The 7,146-nt window shown below is 43.2% G+C and overlaps 1 long non-coding RNA gene across 1 annotated transcript; it reads right to left on the bottom strand.

The window, feature by feature from the left end:
* Positions 1-237: 237 nt before the first annotated feature.
* On the bottom strand, positions 238-1,751 carry LOC114458844 (uncharacterized). Its single transcript, XR_003673165.1, has 2 exons — positions 1,035-1,751; positions 238-887 (listed from the first exon to the last, which is right to left on the bottom strand). It is a non-coding gene; the product is annotated as an uncharacterized LOC114458844 (long non-coding RNA).
* Between the last annotated feature and the right edge of the window lie 5,395 nt (positions 1,752-7,146).

The following is a 7,146-nucleotide window of genomic DNA, read 5'->3' on the forward strand; positions in this document are numbered from 1 at the left end:
GAATGAGGGATCATAGAACTGTAGCTGAGGGACAGAAGCAGGAGCCTGTCTGGGCTTCACCACAACCGGGTCTGTGTGGACCTCGTCTCAGTTTCCAGTCTCCACCCCATTGCCTGTGGTGAGGAATGGGATGGAGATGGAAGTGGTTGGTGTGTTCTTGTTTGTTTTATTCTGGGTTTTATTCTAGGTTTAGGTGTTAACCTTATCTTTAGAATTGTTGTATTTTGAGAGGAGGGGGGGGGGGGGGGGGGCGCCATTTTGTTTTTGGGGGCCATTTTGTTTTCGGAAGTTATTTTGTTGTTATTAGGGTTAGAGTTTGGGTTTTTAGGTTTAGGGTTAGGTCTAAATATAGAACCTTGAATTTGCCTAAGGAGTGGAGGCGGTAGCGGTTAGGTTTAGTGTTAGGGATCATGTCCAGTTGTAGAATGATATTTAAAGAGGTTTGGGGTTAGGTTTAGGGTTAGGTTTAGGATTGGGTTTTAGGTTTAGGATTTTAGGGTTAGATATAGAACCTCAAATTTGGCCAGCGAATGGAGGCGGTAGCGGTTAGGTTTAGTGTAAAGGATCATGTCCAGTTGTAGGATAATATTTAAAGAGGTTTGGGGTTAGTTAAGGGCTTAATTGTGTTTTTCTTAAGTTTTGGAGGTAAGTTTCCAGAGGAGAGTGCAGGATTGGATGGACGGACTTAATCCTCCTCAACCCTGTGCCTGTGTGGGCAGCGTCTCCATCCTTTCACCTACCTTTTAGTTTTTAGTTTGGTTAAGGGCTTAAATGTGTTTTTAAGTTTTGGAGGTAAGTTTCCAGAGGAGAGTGCAGGATTGGGTGGACGGACTTAATCCTCCTCAACCCTGTGCCTGTGTGGGCAGCGTCTCCATCCTTTCACCTACCTTTTAGTTTTTAGTTTGGTTAAGGACTTAATTGTGTTTTTAAGTTTTGGAGGTAAGTTTCCAGAGGAGAGTGCAGGGTTGGGTGGACGGACTTAATCCTCCTCAACCCTGTGCCGGTGTGGGCAGCGTCTCCATCCTTTCACCTACCTTTAGGCTTGGGTTTTAGGTTTAGGATTAGATATAGAACCTTGAATTTGGCTAAGGAGTGGAGGCGGTAGCGGTTAGGTTTAGTGTTAAGGATCATGTCCAGTTGTAGAATAACCTTTTGAAAGATTTTTAGGGTTAGGTTTAGGTATAAGATTGGGTTTTAGGTTTAGGAATTTAGGGTTAGATATAGGACCTCGAATTTGGCCCGTGAGTGGAGGCGGTAGCGGTTAGGTTTAGTGTTAAGGATCATGTCCAGTTGTAGGAAAAAAAATTTTTTTTGGTTATTTTTAATTTGTAGGATTAGGGTTAGGTATATAACTTCAAATATGGCCAGGGAATGGAGGCGGTAGCTGTTAGGGTTAGTGTTAAGGATCATGTCCAGGTATACAGAATGGGAGGTAAGTTCTGTAAAGGCCCAAATTTTGTTTTTTGGTAGCCATTTTGTTTTTTGGGGGCCATTTTGTTTTCAGTAGCCATTTTTGTGTGTGGTTGGTTAAAGTCCCATTTCTTGATTTGTCACGCACTAAGAGATCGTGTTTCACATCAATCCTCCCAGAGGTTTTCGGAGAAGGCCCAGGATTGTAGGGAGGACGATTAATCTCGTCTTTGTTTGTGGAGGACGGAGATTTGCTCTTCGACTTTCCAGCTGCAGTGGTGTCCCCGTAGGGGTGGGGTGGCACCTCTGATGGTGATATGTGAAAATCAAGTAATAGGGCTGTAGATTTCAAATGTCGTAGGGAAGTTGTATTTTAAGTTCTAGGGTTGTATGTAGAAATTTGTTGAGATCCCATGTCTTCATTTGTCACGCACTGAGAGACCATGTTTCACATCTAAACCTCCAGGGGGAGGAGGGTTAATTAGTGAATGGGTCAACTCTTGTCTTTATTTGTGGAGGACGGAGATTTTTCTCTTCGACAACTCCAGCCGCAGTGGTGTCCCAAAAGGGTGGGGCACCTCTGATGGTGATATGTGAAAATTAAGTAATGGGGCTGTAGTTTTTCCAATTTAGTTGAGGAGTTGTAGGTTGAGTTTTGGCTTTGTGTGGAGAGTAATTTGTTGCGACTCCATTCCTTCATTTGTCACGTATAAGAGATCGTGTTTCACATCAATCCTTCCAGAGGTTTTCGGAGAAGGTCCAGGATTTCAGGTTCAGCAGCCATTTTGTTTTTGGAAGCCATTTTGTTTTTGGAAGCCATTTTGTTTTTCTTGTTTTTGGATGGTCTTTTGTTTTAGGATTGTCTTTTAAGTTGTTTAGGGTTCAGTCTGGTGTACGATAATTTTGTTTTTTGGGATTATTTTAGCCTCATTACTCTATCTTTTGGTGAAGACACATCGTCAGTAGTGGACCTTTGGATCGACGGACGTTTCGGCCTTTGTTCACTATACGCCCTCCCCAAAGGCGGCCCTGCCAGCGGTGATCAACCGCTGGAGTGTGTCTTCTTTTGAATCTAAGCCCGGTATTAATGTTACTGTTTCTGGCTCGTCAGCCCAAGATTTATTTTAGTTTTTTAGTGGTAAAACAGGAAAAAAGCGTTTTTTATGGAAGGTAGCTGTAAATAAGGAGACAGCAAGTTGCTGGTTTTCCCTGAGGCTGGGATGTTTTAAGTGGAAGGTCCACCTAGTCTGTTGTTATTTTATTTTTTGAAAAAGGTGTCCAGGGTCTGGTTTTTGGTTCAGTCCCGGGAGGGGCTGACTTCTTCCTGTGATCAGTTGGGTTCCGGGTTTGCTTCTTTGTTGATGTAGGGGAAAAGGTGAAGGTAGGTCTAGGTCCCGGTGCACCCACGGTCTAACCCCTAAGGTGGGTTAGAGGGTGGAGTTGGTTTTGGAGGGAGGATGAGAATTTGAAGGAGATCAATTGTTTTTTAGGGGAGTTTTTCAAATTTGGTCCGTTTGTGGTGCAAGATGGGTGAGGCTACTCCTCATAGAAAATTGAGCTTCGATTAAGGCCTTATAGCTCGAGACCACCACACCCTGAGTGCTGTCCTAGAGTCGGACCAGGGGGGCCGTATACTCACAACCTGATTGACTAAGGCCTTAGTTGTCACCGTTAGGTATCCAGCCTCAGTCAAGTCAATCAGCCTGCAGAGTTGGTTGATCCTCTCCGGTTTCTGCCCCCTGGTGGAGGGGAGGTATTCTTGCTGCCTCCTGGGGGTCTTCTTGCTGTCCCCTGGTGGAGGGGAGGTCTTCCTGCTGCCTCCTGGGGGTCTTGTTGCTGCCTCCTGGGGGTCTTCTTGCTGGTCCGGGTTTCTAAAAGTAGGCTCTTTAGAAATGGTTTTTATAAAAACCTTTGGGGTAAAAGTTTATTTGGCTATCTAAGTTGGGTTTTGAAAAAAACCGTTTAAGGATGCTCTAGTAGATCTAGAAGGCTGCTGCTGCTGCTGCTGGAGGATCTTCCTGGCTGGAGTGGGAGTCTTGTCGATCTTCCTCTGGGTGATTTTGTGTTGGATTTGGTTGGGCAAGTCCCTTCTGGGATGATCTTGGTCACCCGGGGTGTTTTTGGAATTTTGGTATTTTTCTTGTTTTTTTCAAAATTTATTTATTAGGGAAAAGTTATTTAGGGTTGGTATATTGAGTCTAATCTGTTTAGACATTATATATGCCTAAAAGAGGAGGTGGGGGAGATTTAATTTGTTTTTTTGGGGGCAGCCGTTGTTGGCATTGATTTTCCTGCAATCTGATTGGCTGTGCTCCGGTTGGGATGGTTCTTCTCACTGATGGTGTGTTGAGATTTTGGTTTTTGTTGGACTATTTCTTTATGACTGATGGTGTGTTGATTTTGGGTTTTGTGACTATTTCTTTTAGTAGAATAGTTTTTATGGTTGGGTAATTGAACCTAATACATTTCCACATTCCACAAAGGAGGAAGGAAGGAGGTTTGATTGATGTTTTTTAGGACCCTTTGTTGAGGTTTTTGTTTTTCCTGCCATTTGATTGGCTGTGCTTCCAGTTGGGATGGTCAGTCCTCACCCTCGTGACTTTTGTTGAGATTTTTGTTTTGTTATGGTTGTTGGCTCCATTTTGGAAGGACGCTTTCACTCCTGGTGTGTTGTTTTGGTTGCTTTGTCTTGTCCTGTTGGCTTCGTTTTTTTTCTTGGATGATACTTTTCACTCCTGGTGTGATGGGGTTTTGGGGGGGGGGTTGTTCATAAATTTCTAGTGGCCTTTAAACAGAGGGGGGTATTTTTCTTGCTGTTGTGACTATACTCAGTTTGTTTAGTCATATAAAGTTTCAGTCGACCAAGTGGTCAATGGTGATCTTTGTGTTTGTCTTTGTTTTTCAATACTTTTGGGGCGGTTTGCCTTTAGTTATGTTTGTTATTTTTCATTATTTTCAAAGGGGTTTATTCTGTTGGTTTTCAATATTTTTAAAGGCAGTTGGTTTTCAGTTCAGTTTTTGTTGTTTTACATTGAATTATCCTTGAAAATATTGAAAAAAACAAAGTAATACAAAAAGGTAATAAAAAGTATAAAGCCCTTAAGAGTAAGGCCTTAGCTGAAGGGGCAACAGGGAACGAATCCTTCGTGGCAGCCGAGCCGACCACGGCCAACCTTCCCAGTTCCCCCATGGTGTAACCGGAGTGGCACGGCAAACACCGGCCTTCGCACCAGCTCACTCATAGAGGCCCTGGTGCAGTAGAGAACGAATTCTTCGCGGCAGCAGAGCTGACCACGTTTGTGTAGGCCTTAACTTAAGGGCATTTTAAGGGATACATAGGTCTACAAAAAGAATGAGATTAGTTTTAGTTAAGTTTTTGTTGTCTTTCAAAATTTTCAAAGCAGTTGGCTTTTAGATTTATTTTTGTTCTTTTTCAACATTTTCAAGGTTGGTGTCTTTTGGTTCAATTTTTGTTTTTCTTTATATTTCCAAGGCAGTTGGCTTTTAGTTGTGTTTTTCTTGTTTTTTTCCATTGTTTTTCAGAAGGTTAGACTTTTAGTTGTCTTTTTTTGCTGTTTTACATCTGTTTTTCAATATTTTGCTAAATATTATTCTGTAAAAGCCAGAGTTTTTTGTGGATTTGTATCAGTGGGTGAGGTGTCCGTGCAGTGTTGTGACTGTATGACAGGCGTCAAGGTGGGAGGAGGATGGATGCATCCTGCCCACTTTGTGTCTGATTGGACAAACCCGTTGTAAATTGGAACTATGTGTGTGTAAAGGAATGAGGGATCATAGAACTGTAGCTGAGGAACAGAAGCAGGAGCCTGTCTGGGCTTCACCACAACTGGGTCTGTGTGGACCTCGTCTCAGTTTCCAGCCTCCACCCCATTACCTGTGGTGAGGAATGGGGTGGAGATGGAAGTGGTTGGTGTGTTCTTGTTGGTTTTTTTTCCCTTTTTTGGGTTTTGTTCTAGGTTTTAGTGTTAACCTTATCTTTAGAATTGTTGTATTTTAAGAGAAAAGGGGGGGGTTTGGTTTTAGGATTTAGGTTCTGTAAAGACCCTAATTTTGTTTTTTGCTTTTGGTTCAATTTTTGTTTTTCCTTTATATTTCCAAGGCCGTTGGCTTTTAGTTGTGTTTTTCTTGTTTTTTCATTATTTTTCAAAAGACTAGACTTTGTTGTCTTTTTTGTTGTTCTACATCTGTTTTTCAATATTTTGCTAAATATTGTTCTGTAAAAGCCAGAGCTTTTAAGGCAAGGTAGAGGAGATGTGTGGACACTTTGGACTTTGAGAAGGAACCGTTTTTCCGATGGCACAGGCAGGTTAGGTAGGGTAATGTGTTTTCTCGATGAGACCCCCCGGGGGAGTTCGAGGACTCCCCCAGTTAGATAGGGAATCAAAGGCAGGCACGGGCCGACGCATGTTATTCGTGTTCCTCTCGTCATTGTGTCACACATCAAAAGGTTTTGTGAATTTGTATCAGTGGGTGAGGTGTCCGTGCAGTGTTGTGACTGTATGACAGGCGTCAGAGTGAGAGGAGGATGGATGCATCCTGCCCACTTTGTGTCTGATTGGACAACCCGTTGTAAATTGGAACTATGTGTGTGTAATGGAATGAGGGATCATAGAACTGTAGCTGAGGGACAGAAGCAGGAGCCTGTCTGGGCTTCACCACAACCGGGTCTGTGTGGACCTCATCTCAGTTTCCAGTCTCCACCCCATTGCCTGTGGTGAGGAATGGGATGGAGATGGAAGTGGTTGGTGTGTTCTTGTTTGTTTTATTCTGGGTTTTTATTCTAGGTTTAGGTGTTAACCTTTATCTTTTAGAATTGTTGTATTTTGAGAGGAAGGGGGGGGGGGGGGGGGGGGGGGGGGGCGCCATTTTGTTTTCGGGGGCCATTTTTGTTTTCGGAAGTTATTTGTTGTTATTAGGGTTAGAGTTTGGGTTTTAGGTTTAGGGTTAGGTCTAAATATAGAACCTTGAAGTTGCCTAAGGAGTGGAGGCGGTAGCGGTTAGGTTTGGTGTTAGGGATCATGTCCAGTTGTAGAATGATATTTAAAGAGGTTTAGGGTTAGGTTTAGGATTGGGTTTTAGGTTTAGGATTTTAGGGTTAGATATAGAACCTCGAATTTGGCCAGCGAATGGAGGCGGTAGCGGTTAGGTTTAGATGTAAAGGATCATGTCCAGTGTAGGATAATATTTAAAGAGGTTTGGGGTTAGTTAAGGGCTTATTGTGTTTTTCTCTTAAATTTGGAGGTAAGTTCCAGAGGAGGAGTGCAGGATTTGGATGGACGGACTTAATCCTCCTCAACCCTGTGCCTGTGTGGGCAGCGTCTCCATCCTTTCACCACCTTTTAGTTTTTTAGTTTGGTTAAGGGCTAAATGTGTTTAGTTTTGGAGGTAAGTTTCCAGAGGAAAGTGCAGGATTGGGTGGGAACGGACTTAATCTCTCCTAACCCTGTGCCTGTGTGGGCAGCGTCTCCATCCTTTCACCTACCTTTTAGTTTTTAGTTTGGTTAAGGGTTTAATTGTGTTTTTAAGTTTTGGAGGTAAGTTTCCAGAGGAGAGTGCAGGGTTGGGTGGACGGACTTAATCCTCCTCAACCCTGTGCCGGTGTGGGCAGCGTCTCCATCCTTTCACCTACCTTTAGGCTTGGGTTTTAGGTTTAGGATTAGATATAGAACCTTGAATTTGGCTAAGGAGTGGAGGCGGTAGCGGTTAGGTTTAGTGTTA

Source organism: Gouania willdenowi, unplaced genomic scaffold (assembly GCF_900634775.1).
Source record: "Gouania willdenowi unplaced genomic scaffold, fGouWil2.1 scaffold_196_arrow_ctg1, whole genome shotgun sequence".
In the NCBI taxonomy this organism is placed as follows: domain Eukaryota; kingdom Metazoa; phylum Chordata; class Actinopteri; order Blenniiformes; family Gobiesocidae; genus Gouania; species Gouania willdenowi.